Source organism: Budorcas taxicolor, chromosome 15 (genome assembly GCF_023091745.1).
Source record: "Budorcas taxicolor isolate Tak-1 chromosome 15, Takin1.1, whole genome shotgun sequence".
NCBI classification, from domain to species: Eukaryota; Metazoa; Chordata; class Mammalia; order Artiodactyla; family Bovidae; genus Budorcas; species Budorcas taxicolor.
The window spans coordinates 68,067,536-68,081,871 of record NC_068924.1 but is presented as its reverse complement, the minus strand read 5'-3'; the positions used below and the strand labels follow the sequence as shown (position 1 = coordinate 68,081,871).

Here is a 14,336-nt window from a genome sequence, read left to right as displayed (position 1 = left end):
GGAGAAGACTCTTGAGAGTCCCTTGGACTGCAAGGAGATCCAACCAGTCCATTCTAAAGGAGATCAACCCTGGGATTTCTTTGGAAGGAATGATGCTAAAGCTCAAGCTCCAGTACTTTTGACACCTCATGCGAAGAGTTGACTCATTGGAAAAGACTCTGATGCTGGGAGGGATTGGGGGCAGGAGGAGATGGGGACGACCGAGGATGAGATGGCTGGATGGCATCACGGACTCGATGGACGTACATCTGAGTGAACTCCGGGAGGTGGTGATGGACAGGGAGGCCTGGCGTGCTGCGATTCATGGAGTCGCAAAGAGTCGAACACGACTAAGCGACTGAACTGAACTGATTTCACTTGTATATAAGCATTTCACTTATTTGTATATTGTGGCAATAGTGGTAAAGAATCCACATGCAAGTGCTTGAGACAAGAGACAGGTTCTATGCCTGGGTCAGGAAGATTCCCTGGAGAAAGAAATGGCAATCTACTCCAGTGTTCGTGCCTGAAAAATCCCAAGGACAGAGGAGGCTGATGGGCTACACTCCATAACGTTGCAAAGAGTCAGACATGACCAAGCACAGTGGCACATATGTATGTGTGTGTGTGTGTGTGTGTGTGTGTGTGTGTGTGTATAATTGTTAGATATATATACAAGTATAGGTAGTTGAATATATTGCTCATATTGTTATTTTGAACAAACTGTTATCTGCTATATTAATTAAGAATAAAAAAGCTAATTTTTAAATTTAGCTTTCTCTTTTCCTTCTTCAGTGTTCTTTACTTTATGTAGATATGAGTTTCTGACCTATATTATTTTTTTCCTTCTCTCAAATGAACCTCTTTTAACAATTTTTGCAATATAGGTCTCCTGATAACAAAGTCCCTCAAATTTTGTTTGTCTAAGAAAATCTTTATTTCTTCTTTAACTTTGAAGGATAATATCACAAAGTAAAGAATCCTGGGTTAGTTGGTCTTTTCTTTAAACACTTTATATATATAATTCATGTTTTCCTTACCTGCATGGTTACTGAGAAAAAGTCAGACATAATTCTCGTCTTCATTCCTCTGTGTGAAAGTTGTTTACTTCCTCTGGTTTCTTTCAGATTTTTTCATTAAATTAGATGTTCTGTAGTTTGAAAATTATATACCTAAGAGTAGTTTGTCATTGTGGCTGCTGTTGTTTTTGTTTTGTTGGCATTTATCCTCTTTGTTGTTCTCAGCTTCCTGGATTTGTGGTTTAATGCCTGCCATTAACTTGAGGGAAGTTCTGTCATTAGTTTTTCAAATATTTCTTCTCCTCTCTCTTCTCCTTTTGATTTTCCCAGTTACGTTACTATGGCTACCTTTTGTACTTTTCACACGGTTCTTGAATATTCTGCTCTGTTTTTACAGTCATTGTTCTCCTTGCCTTTTGGTTTTTGAGTATTCTCTAGCTCAGAGATTTTTTTCCTGAGCTGTTTCCAGCTATTTAGTATCAAGGCTTCCTTCATTTTTATTATTATTATTTTTTTTATCTCCAGCATTTCTTTTTGGGTTCTTTCTTAGGATTTCTATCTCTCTGCTTATATTGTTTATCAGTCTTGGCAGGTCATCTCCTTTATCTACTAGAGCCCTTAGCGTAAAAATCATGGTTGTTTTAAATTCTTGATCCATTCATTCCAACATCATTTTTTCTGATCAGATACACACTATCTCTTGTCAATTTGTATATTTTGCCTTTTAGTTGACCTTGTAATTTTTCCTTGATGGGTGGACAAGCTGTACAGAATAAAAGGAACTGATGTTAATAAGTTTTAGTAAGATGTGGTGAGATACGGGGAAAAGGAAGCATTCTATAGTACTATCATTAAGTCTCAGACTTTTAGTGAACATATTGGTCTGGATTATAAAAGTCATAATACTTTCTCAAACATTTTCTCCCAGTTTGGTGGGGACAAGTTGGCTAGAATGAGTTAGGGTGAGGAGTATTTCTCTTCTCCCAGGTTAGTTAGACTGTGATAATACTCCAGCATGTCAGGCTCAGTTTAATTAGTTTCCTCTAATGGCAGACTTCATCAAGAATGAATACTTTGGTATATTTAAAATGGTTTCTTTTTCTGCCCCCACGCTAGAAACAGGAGAGGATTATTTGTCATTACTCACCTTGAGAAACTGGTCAAGCTCCTGAAAGTTAACCCTTTATTTTGTTCAGCATTTTATTTGTTGTTAGGGCAGAGGGGTGACTTCAATACCTGCAGAATCAAAACCCAGTAATAGTGAGATTACTGTTTTTGACTATAGTAGAGAAGCAATGTGGACCTATGGAACTCCTCACTTGATATATACAACCCTGGCTGCAGTTAGATTCACTTACTGGATTCACAATTCAAGTCACATTGTTTCTTTTATCCTATTCCCTTAAGTGTAAGTTTTGAATAGGAATGACTGCTTCCTGTCCTCAAAACTGAATCAGTCTTGTGTCACAGTAAAAAGCTTAGGCTGACTTTTATAACTAAAGCATTGCTGGTAGTTAATGCAATAATTGGTGCTCAGGGACCTTTCAATTCCACTGATGCCCTAAATGTGGAGAGAATTGTATAGAGAAACACAGAGATAACTTTTATTTATTTATTTATTCTTTTGCTACTTTTATTTATTTCTCCTCTTTTATTGCATTGGCTTTTAAGATGGAACCCAATTTTTGAAATCCAAATTTACAAAATATATTTTTACCAGAGGTAAAAGTATATCATTTAATAGTTTATGTTAAGTTAGATTGAGAGACTTTTGTCAGCATTTTATTGAGATATTTATGAAGGTAGTATTTTTCTCAGAAGAAATTCTTTATATATCAGTTGGAGGATTTTAACCTCTCTCTTGTTCCCCTGGTGGCTCAGATGGTAAAGTGTCTGCCTACAATGCAGGAGACCCAGGTTCAATCCCTGGGTTGGGAAGATATCCTGGAGAAGGAAATGGCAACCCACTCCAGTATTCTTGTCTGGAAAATTCCATGGAGAGGAACCTAGTGGGCTACAGTCCACGGGGTTGCAGAGTCAGACACGACTGAGCAACTTCACTTTCTTTCTTTTATTTCTTTCTTTCTTGTTCCCTATTGGGAATAAGCTGATGACATAGGGACATATGTAAGATTATTCTCCTTCAAGTTTCATTATCTCTTTTTTAATGCTTGGGAATTATGATCCTAATGGCTTTCTTGCTGCACTGAATAAATGACTTCCATGTTCTACCTTTTTCTGTCCAATTCTTTATAAAAAGAAAAATATTTTAGAATACCCATAGACATAAGTGTAGTGATTCTCCATTAGTAGAGTTTGGCAATGTGAAGTACTCCAGCTTGAAAACACTCAGCCTATCAGCCAGAGAGTGCCACTCAAGCTAATGGAGTTTTCCTTTCCTGTAATCACTATTCTATGCTTTGCATGTAAGCAAAGGACAAAGTACCAAAGAAATACTTTAGAAAAAAATAATTAAGAAAAAAAAGGAAATCACATTCTTTACCGAAATTTCTCAGTATGTAAGACTTTCAAATATCCCCTCAGTGTTTTCTTTTTCACTATGTTTTTTTCTGTTTCATTAGGATTAACATTAAGATGCTGATGCACTTTAAGAAAATTTAACATTAGAAGTAGAAATTGTTTTTTTCATGTAACCCAAAATAAGCCTTGAGGATTCTTTTTTTCTTGCTTTGGCTTTCTTTCTTACTTCTGTTTGAGAAACCATAAGACTTCACCAAAACATAAAAGTGAATTTTGGAAAAGGAAGTGGCAAACAGACTAAATGTCTACGGTAAATATAAATACATCTGTCACAAAACTGGCAGATAAGCAATTTTCAGAAGTCATTAAAAATTTGCCTCAGAGACATGCAGCTGTCTACATATATATAATACTCTCCTAATCCATATTGACATTGGTATTGCAGTTTGCAAAAACTGTCAAATATAATACCCATCCATGCTTACTTGAACTTCCCTGGTGGCTCAGACGGTAAAGCGTCTGTCTACAATGCAGGAGGCCCAGGTTCGATCCCTGGGTAGGGAAGATCCCCTGGAGAAGGAAATGGCAATCCACTCCAGTACTATTGCCTGGAAAATCCCATGGACAGAGGAGCCTGGTAGGTCGCAAAGAGTCGGACATGACTGAACGACTTCACTTTCACTTTCATGCTTACTTAATCTGTTTCAAAAATGAGAAAATTGAGACTTCTCAGACATCAAACATTTTTTATTGTTTCTTTCTTTCTTTTTTTTTTTTTTTTTTGAGGGCATTTGCTTTACAATGTTGTGTTAGTACTGTACAGCAAAGTGAATCAGTTATAAATACACATATAGCCCCCTGATTTGGATTTCCCTCCCGTTTATGTCATCACCGACTGTTAAGTTGAGTTCTCTGTATAAGATAGGTAACTAATGAGAATCTACTGGATAGTACCAAAAGTCTACTTTTTAAAAGTTAAATGCCAATAATGAATTTGAGTTACAGAGCTGAATCTGACAACTTTCCCTTGCTACATGTTATAATCTCAATACAGTTCAAAAATCCCCCAAAGTATTTTATATTCTTCACAAATTTAGAATTTTGTTTTTGCATTTTCCCTTGTTCTAGAAATAGTTTGATTAAAATTTATATTCATAAAATAGTTTGGGAATATTATTTTCCCGAAGCAGGTTTTTAAAGTTGCAGCTTATCTGGGGAGATTTTATTGTCAAATGCTACTAGTGAAATTCTCCATGGGGTCCAGGGAAAGAGGTATGTTTGATTCTCTTTTGAAAATTAAGAGAATAGTCATTAGCTACTGTGTAGTCTTTAAAGGATAGAGATTTACTCCAAATCTTTACTTTTTTAAACTCTTTATCATTATATTTTTTAGAGCTGTAGGAAACAGAGAGATTCTAGGATGGTTGAATTAAAGTAAATTAGTAAATTAGCAGAATGAACTAGACCAAAAGTCATATGGTTAAGCCACAAGGGATCACCTTTGTCAAAGCTGCACAATGAACAGATGAGCAAAAAATCTTAGAGATTTTGAATCACTTCCTTGATTTCCCAATGACTCATGCCTGCTAATTTTGATTTTGTTCTTTTGACATATCCCAGGTTACCTATACATATAGTGATAAGAAAAGTTTCTCTCTTCATATATGTATATACATGTATATGTATGTATGTATCCATTTTTAGTTCAATACCCTAAAGTTGATGATCAACTGCTAGAAATTATTTGATGTTTAATTATGCAAACCACATATCAGCTACAAAAGATATAAACCTGAAAGTCTGTATTTAAAAATAGTATAGAAACATTTAACTCAAATTCTGAGCAGAGAAAAGTGTAGTAGTGCTCAGTTGAAAGATTATAAATTTTACTTGGATATTTCCTCCTTGTTAATTCTTTCCTATGGTTATTATGTTCAATCACATTATATTTTCAAGTATTTTTATTACTCCTTTTCATAAAGACATGATTCTTTTCTCGAAAGGAAAAAAAAATATTTGAAAGCAACTTCTAAGTAAGCATATTGCGTTTAATTGGGACAATGAAACTTTTCTGAACTGAAGCAGCTATTGTCACTTCTCAATATATAGTGAAAGATATAGTTTTGACACTGCTTTTAATAATTAATAGGTGCATTAAGGGATAACTTTGCTTTATCCTCCTTCTTATTAATAAAACTTTAGAGTCACTTGAATCTTAACAAATCATCTTCCATATATGATAACTCATGATTGCTGAAATATAACTTCCATGATCATACTTTTTGTCAAGGATACACCATCTTTTCCCCAGTTTTTGTTTCAATTATTTTCTTGAATCTAAACATGATCCAAAGGTATTTTATGCTGTCAAAGACGATGCTAAAATGACACACTATTTTACAAAATGGACGTTAAATTTGAACAAACTCTGGGAGGTATTGGAGGACAGAGGAGTCTGGCATGCTACAGTCCATGGGTTCACAGAGACCAGACGTGACTTAGCGACTGCACCAACAACTATTCAAACAAAAAATACACTGGATTAGAGAGATGATTGGCTTTGTATGGAGACAAAACAACATACAAATCCATGCTCAACCATTTTCTAGCTGTAAATATGTAGGCAATTTATTTAACCTCTTTCTATAATCTCAGTTGTCTCATCTGTAAATACGAATGGAATGTTTTCTTCGCCCTAGTTATGAATATTAAATGAAACACCATATGTGAAATTTGTGCTCCACACACTTTGTCATAAAGTAAGTAATAGAAAGTGTGACTTTTCCTTTCCATCTATTTTCTTCCCTTCAGTCTTCCAGGATAAGACTCCCATTCACTATTCAAATCTTTTTGAGCTTGTGAATTCAAGTTTTATAAAGACAGTTCTTCTTTGTTTGTTTGTTTCTTAGAGACATATAATGGCAATCCACTCCAGTATTCTTGCCTGGGAAATCCCATGGACAGAGGAGCCTGGCAGGCTACATTCCACGGGGTTGCAAAGTGATTGAACAACAACAAAAAAGACATATATACAAAAGGAGGTCCAACCTCTCTTTGGTTTTTGCCATCCTCAAATAACAAGGAGTTTTGTTCTTTCCTGCAATTGTGAATGGAGCCAGTAGGGATTTACCACTTGACTGATCCCTGCAATGTCAGCCAGTGCAGTTGAGGGCCAGGGTATGGCTGATGAGTATGTATAAATGTGTGTTTTATTGGATATTCAAGAGCAAGAAGACTGGTATCTTTCAAAGTAATTCTTATCTCCAATTTTGATAAGACAAATAAAATGAGCCTGCTTTATTAAAATATGGCTATTCAACAATGACCACACAATTTGGAGAGAAATCTGAACAACATAATCATTCTAATTCATCGTGCTGCTAAATTAACAGCATGTACTATATGTCTTGTGTGGTATTTTGTCATTTTAGATCTAATATCATCCCCAATTTATGAAGAAATATGTCTGGCTTAGAGAGATTTGACTGGGTTTTGTCTAAAAGTTATCAATTGCAGAGGTGAGATTTGAACAAATAGCTGTCTAGAAAATCTGTATTTGAAATGAGTGGTCAACAGGGACAAACAGGGACCATGATCCTTGTAGTTTTTGTTAGCTTTAGCTACAAAGCACATGACAGATTTGAAAAATTTAAAAATTTCCCAATTCCTAGATGCTTGAATTGTTTTCTGAAATATCAAAATTATATCCCCCTTTTTTTTGCTGTAGTTCAAACACTGTTTTTCACTGAATGATGTATGAATGTGTAGCAACTTAATCAAATTGCCTAGAACTGAAGAAGAAAAAAAAACACTGTCATATTTGATCTTCTGTGAATAATATTTGACAACTAGAAATAGTATATAAATAATAGTTAATGGAGAATGTTCAACTTTCACATTTCATCTTCCTTCCAGTGATATAAATCGTCACAGTAAGAAATGCTGTATTTTATTTGTTAGGACCCTGAAGAGAGCAAAATAAATAAAAAATAGGATGTGGGTCTGAGGGTGAGATCAATATGAGATTTCACTGAAATGTTAAATATTCTGTTTATGATAGATTGATCCCTTGTCTTCCCTAATGTCGAGGTTGTTAAAGCTGAAAGCCTTTCAGGCATGACAAATGCACTAGAACACAGTTAGAAGTTTGACTTATTATATGTTTATGTATGACATGGATGAAATCATATTTTTAGAAACGAAACTAACATAGAGAAGATATATGATCAATACAAACGTGTATTGTGCATTATTTTGGGGGCACTACAAATGCCTTTTGCTATTTTCTGGGATCCATTCCAATTTCCAACAAGGGTGTAAAATTGTGTCACTTTAGAGACTTCCCTGGTAGTCCAGTGGTTAAGATGCCACACTTCTAATGCAGAAGGGGTGGCAAAAAAAAAAAAAAAAGAGTTTATCACTGTATACTTACCTGTTTCCAGTCTCCTAAAATAGTTTTTTTAAACCTGGACACTATAGCATTTCAGGTAAAGTAATTCCTTGTAGTGAGAAACTGTCCTGTGTATTGTATGATGTTTAGTATCAGCCTTATCAGCTCACTGAATGCCAGTAGCACTCCCACCCCCATTTGTGACAACCAAAAATGTGTCCACATTGCCAAGGGTCCCCTAGGGAACAGAACTGTCGCCCTGTTGAGAATCATTGTGCCAAAGACTTTATGTACAGCTCAAAATAACTATCATACTCATTATCCTGGCTTTTAGTTCAGTCACTCAGTCATATCCGACTCTTTGCAACCCCATGGATCACAGTATGCCAGGCCACCCTGTCCATTACCAACTCCCACAGTTTACTCAAACTCATTTCATCTTCTGTTCTCCCCTTTTCTTCCCACCTTCAATCTTTCTGAGAACAAGGGTCCTTTCCAATGAGTCAGTTCTTTGCATCAGGTGGCCAAAGTACTGGAGTTTCAGCTTCAGCATCAGTCCTTCCAATGAATATTCAGCACTGATTTCCTTTAGGATGGACTGGTTGGATCTCCTTGCAGTCCATGGGACTTTCAAAAGTCTTCAACACCACAGTTCAAAAGTATCAATTCTTTGGCACTCAGCTTTCCTTATAGTCCAACTCTCACATCCACTACCGGAAAAACCAAAACTTTGGCTAGATGGAAATTTGTTGGCAAAGTAATGTCTCTGCTTTTTAATATGCTATCTAGGTGGGGCATAGCTTTTCTTCTAAGGAGCAAGTGTCTTTTAATTTCATGGCTGAAGTCACCATCTGCAGTGATTTTGGAGCGCCCAAAAATAAAGCCTGTCATTTCCCCATAATTTGCCATGAAGTGATGGGACCAGATGCCATGATCTTCATTTTCTGAATGTTGAGCTTTAAGCCAACTTTTTCATTCCCTTCTTTCACTTTCATCAAGAGACTCTTTAGTTCTTCTTCACCTTCTGCCATAAGGGTGGTGTCATCTGCATATCTGAGGTTATTCATATTTCTCCCAGCAACTTGATTTCAGCTTGTGCTTCATCCAACCCAGAGTTCCTCATGATGTATTCTGCATATAAGTTAAATAAACAAGGTGACAATATACAGCCTTGATGTACTTTTTTCCTGATTTGGAACCTGTCTGTTCCATGTCCAGTTCTAACTGTTGCTTCCTGATCTGTATACAGATTTCTCTAGAGGCAGGTCAGGTGGTCTGGTATTCCCATCTCTCTCAGAATTTTCCAGTGTTTGTTGTGATCCACACAATCAAAGTCTTTGGCATAGTTAATAAAGCAGAAATAGATGTTTTTCAGGAACTCTCTTGCTTTTTTGATGATCCAGCAGATGTTGGCAATTTGATCTCTGGTTCCTCTGGGTTTTCTAAAACAAGCTTGAATATCTGGAAGTTCACAGATCACGTACTATTGAAGCCTGACTTGGAGAATTATCCTGGCTTCACTCAGTTCAATCAGTCAGTCACTCAGTCATCTCCAACTCTTTGTGATCCCATAAATCACAGCACACCTGGCCTCCCTGTCCATCACCAACTCCCAGAGTTCACTGAGACTCACGTACATTGAGTCAGTGATGCCTTCCAGCCATCTCATCCTCGGTCGTCCCCTTCTCCTCCTACCCCCAATCCCTCCCAGCATCAGAGTCTTTTCCAATGAGTCAACTCTTCACATGAGGTGGCCAAAGTACTGGAGTTTCAGCTTCAGTATCATTCCCTCCAAAGAAATCCCAGGGGTGATCTCCTTCAGAATGGTCTGGTTGGATCTCCTTGCAGTCCAAGGGACTCTCAAGAATCTTCTCCAACACTACAGTTCAAAAGCATCAATTCTTCAGCACTCAGCTTTCTTCACAGTCCAACCCTCACATCCATACATGATCACAAGAAAAACCATAGCCTTGACTAGACGGACCTTTGTTGGCAAAGTAATGTCTCTGCTTTTGAATATACTATCTAGGTTGGTCATAACTTTTCTTCCAAGGAGTAAGCGTCTTTTAATTTCATGGCTGCAGTCACCATCTGCAGTGATTTTGGAGCCCAAAAAAATAGAGTCTGACACTGTTTCCACTGTTTCCCCATCTATTTCCCATGAAGTGATGGGACCAGATGCCATGATCTTCGTTTTCTGAATGTTGAACTTTAAGCCAACTTTTTCACTCTCCTCTTTCACTTTCATCAGGAGGCTTTTGAGTTCCTCTTCACTTTCTGCCATAAGGGTGGTGTCATCTGCATATCTGAGCTTATTGATATTTCTCCCGGCAATCTTGATTCCAGCTTGCACTTCTTCCAGCCCAGTGTTTCTCATGATGTACTCTGCATATAAGTTAAATAAGCAGGGTAACAATATACAGCCTTGACGTATTCCTTTTCCTATTTGGAACCAGTCTGTTTTTCCATGACCAGTTCTAACTGTTGCTTCCTGACCTGCATATAGGTTTCTCAAGAGGCAGGTGAGGGTGTCTGGTATTCCCATCTCTTTCAGAATTTTCCACAGTTTATTGTGATCCACACAGTCAAAGGCTATGGCATAGTCAATAAAGCAGAAATAGATGTTTTTCTCAAACTCTCATGCTTTTTCCATGATCCAGCAGACATTGGCAATTTGATCTCTGGTTCCTCTGCCTTTTCTATAACCAGCTTGAACATCTGGAATTTCATGGTTCACGTATTGCTGAAGCCTGGCTTGGAGAATTTTGAGCATTACTTTATTAGTGTGTGAGATGAGTGTGATTGTGTGGTAGTTTGAGCATTCTTTGGCATTGCCTTTCTTTGGGATTGGAATGAAAACTGACCTTTTCCATTCCTGTGGCCACTGCTGAGTTTTCCAATTCCCAAAATGATATGTCTGTATTACCTACACCACATGAAAGGCTTCCCATGGCAAAAGAAGAGTGCTTCTATAAAGGAGGAAAGGCAGTTGGGAGGGCTGTCTTAAGAGAATATGACTTCTCATTGGTTGTGTTTTTGCCCATGAAGAAGAGGATTCTTTCTTCCTCTTCGGCTCTCCTTTTGTCAGAAGTCTAAAGAGCTTCCTGTTCTGATCTCTTGACTCTACTTAATTGAGTTTTCTGTTGATTTATTTTCAAAAGCCCTTTAATAAGTTGTTCTCTCAATTTGGACTGCTTTTCTACCATATTCACATTGACCTGGATTTGATCCCTGAGTTGGGAAGATCCCCTGGAGAAGTGCATGGTAACCCATTCCAGTATTTTTGCCTGGAGAATTCCATGGACAGACTATGGGGGTAGCAAAGAGTCAGACACTACTGAGCAACTAACACTCAATTTGGACTGCTTTTCTACCATATTTAAATTAGTCACTTTGTCCCTTGTAGGGTATCACCTTGTTTTATATCTTTCACAAGACTTATTACTGTATTTTAGGGTGCATGTTAATTTTAATTCCTCTTCTACTGGAATATAAATTCCATAATAGTTTGCGTTTTTACACTCTTTTTATTTAACCTAAACAATATTCTATATATGAGGAATATAGTATTATAATGTCAAAAACATGTCTCAATAAACACACAAGCTATAAAAAATAAGTAGAATTTACTCATTTAATCAGATCTGGACTGGACTAGATTACAATAAATGCAAGAAATATGTTCAAGTTCTATAAAGCTGTATCAAAGATGAGTCATTTAAAAATTTTAATTCCCATCTCCAATAAGATAGGTTTAATACTCTCCATGTATATGATGTGATAATGAATGGAAAGATAACAAATGAATGAAAAAGAATGAAGGGAATGAGAACACATAAATTAAAAGCTCCTGAACTTCTTCAGGTGGTAGTAGGTAGTCTATCCTTTCTCTTTCTAATGCATTACTATATCTCTGCTACAGTTATTAACATGAGGTCTCCCACTGGTTATAAGATTCTTGAGGGCAGAACCATGAATTGCATTCAGTTCTTGGCAGTATTTTTCACAGTCTTGGTGTAATTTGCCATTGCTATTTAGTTGCTAAGTTGTGTCCAACTCTTTCGCTGGGAGCCCACCAGACTTCTCTGTCCATGTGACTTCCCTTGCTAAAATACTGGAGAGGATTGCCATTTACTTCTCCAGGGGATCTTCCTGAGCCAGGGATCAAACCTGGGTCTCCTGCTTGGTGTGTGGATTCTTTACCACTGAGGCACCTGGGAAACCTCACCAATAAATGTTTCTCTATTGACTATCTGATGAATGAATGGGATTAATGTACTGAGGGCTTTTCTGGTGACTCAGCAGTAAAGAATCTGCCTGTCAACACTGGAGATGAAGTCTCCAGTGCAACATGAAGATCCCCTGGAGAAGGAAATGGTGACCCACTCCAGTATTCTTGCCTGGGAAATCCCATGGACAGAAGAGCCTGACAGCCTATAGTCCATGGGTTGCCAAAAGAATCAGATATGACTTAGTGACTAAATAGCAACAACAATTGATTGCTTTGCTCATGACTCTTGATGTATGTAATCAATCGATATTTATTGCTTATTTTGTAATCCTCAAGAACTATTCTAGGCAATAGTATTTCACTATTATGCATGATTTTGCCGTTACCTTCTCTTCTCTTAGGTAGCATGAAAAAAAATAAATTGCTTCAGCAGTCAGAGCCCTGCCACCTACTCCTCTACCCTGCACCCAGAAAAGGATAAAGAATGTCATTAATACTAAACTGATGGAACTTTATTGTTTGAGCTTTACTTTTCTCTAATTTGAAAGCCTGCAACCAAGTCAATGAAATTAATGATGGGGAAACTGAGAATCAATAAAAGGAAACACATTCATTGCATTGTATGTAGTCAGGCAATAGAACTCTGAGGCAGATGAGATCAAGTCAAATAATGTGGTTGGATATGAAAATAGAAGAGACAGCTTTATCTTCATCCATAGCACTTGTAGTTATTAGTCTATTGATCAAACAAAAGGAAAATTTATCTTCTGCTTCTAGGCATATTGATATGTTGATTGTCTGAAAAGATAAATGTGTGATATTTTGATCTTCTGTGGAATTTATGTTTCAGTGTGCAAGCAAGGAAGAGGGAGGATTGATGTACAGGATTGATCCCAGAGCTCCCAGAAAATCTAGAGATCAAATATCTAAATTGAACCTGTGGGGCAAATAGAATATCCCAAATCATGTTCTCTAAGACCTACACAAATAAAAATAAAACAGTTATTTAAAGAAAAAGAATTGAAAGAATTTATTGTCCGGTAAATTTCCTTTATGTACAATAATACTAGGTTGACAGAAAAAGAGGGAAAAAATGGGTACTGAGTACTCATTCTGACGTACACACAATTTAAATGGTCTTAGCTAGTTATTCTAATGATTCTAGGAAATGATAGAGGAAAACTAGTTACTTAAATCAAACCATGTATTAGAGAGATTGTATCTTCTGCATATTGGTATAAAATTTAATATTCAAAACAATGAATGAAATTTTTAAATTTATGTTTAAATGTGTTTATACTCTTGATGTATGTAATCAATCGATATTTATTGCTTATTTTGTAATCCTCAAGAACTATTCTAGGCAATAGTATTTCACTATTATGCATGATTTTGCCGTTACCTTCTCTTCTCTTAGGTAGCATTAAAAAAAATAAATTGCTTCAGCAGTCATTTAAACATAAACAAAATTTAAAAATTTCATTTCTTAAGATAAAATAACTAAAGAAAGGTGACCAGGAATGAAAATATAAACAAACATATGGCTCTCTGATAATTGTTGTAGTTTTAGTCAAGTCGTGTCTGACTCTGTGTAATCCCATGGACTGTAGCCCAACAGACTCCTCTGTCCATGGGATTTCCCAGGCAAGAATACTGGAATAGGTTGCTATTTCCACCTCCAAGAGATCTTCCCAACCTGGTGGTAGAACCTGTGAATTCTTTACTACTGAGCCACCAGGGAAGCCCCACTCTGATAATTAAGCTTGTGTTTAAGCCTCTCAGCACCATTTTGCCAAGGAGAAAATAGAAGTTCATTTAACAGGGCAACAATTTAGATGTGGTGTGTCATGGTAAAAGAGGAGGGGAGAGCAATTTGTGAATCACTGTAATATATTCTTTGGAGTAAAACCATAGTAGATTCTCTAACATCTACTTAAAAGATGCCTTGGGCCATTACTTTACCACAGAATAAATTAAATTGAACATTTTGAGTGTGCTTTTAATAGAAAAGTCTGATTTTATAAAGGAAAAAAAAATCATTTGAGAGTAAACTTTAAGTATTGTTCCCTTAAACCTCCTAATAATACTTCTCACTGAACAGAATTCTACAAGGTCTATTCATGGCACATCTCATTGGGCTTCCCTTGTGGCTCAGCTGTTAAAGAGTTCACCTGCAATGTGGGAGACCTGGGTTCTATCCCTGGATTAGGAAGATCCCCTGGAGAAAGGAAAAGCT

At 36.7% G+C, this 14,336-nt stretch overlaps 1 non-coding gene across 1 annotated transcript; it reads left to right on the top strand.

Annotated features, from left to right (window-relative positions):
• Window positions 1–3,971: 3,971 nt before the first annotated feature.
• TRNAC-ACA (transfer RNA cysteine (anticodon ACA)) lies at window positions 3,972–4,043 on the top strand. The gene has a single exon. It is a non-coding gene; the product is annotated as a tRNA-Cys (tRNA).
• Window positions 4,044–14,336: the final 10,293 nt, after the last annotated feature.